Raw genomic sequence first — 254 nt, 5'->3', positions numbered from 1 at the left:
GCTTTCCTTAGTCAGTGAAGGAATTGTTTTAACAGTGTAAATGTCTCCTGAGGCTTAAGCAACTGTGGGTTTTTTTGACTGAATTTCTTTGGCTAAGCCTAGGTGAAATGTTTGATTAAATAAGGTTATTAAATTATTAACATAAATTATTAACATAATTATAACATTAAATTATTTAATGTTATTAAAACATAATAATGATTTTAAAAGTAAGGGTAGCTGCTGGATTTTGCTACTGTGATTTCTTCTACCTC

Source organism: Mesitornis unicolor, unplaced genomic scaffold (genome assembly GCF_000695765.1).
Source record: "Mesitornis unicolor isolate BGI_N332 unplaced genomic scaffold, ASM69576v1 scaffold39767, whole genome shotgun sequence".
Lineage (NCBI taxonomy): Eukaryota > Metazoa > Chordata > Aves > Mesitornithiformes > Mesitornithidae > Mesitornis > Mesitornis unicolor.
This window is presented reverse-complemented; position numbering follows the sequence as displayed.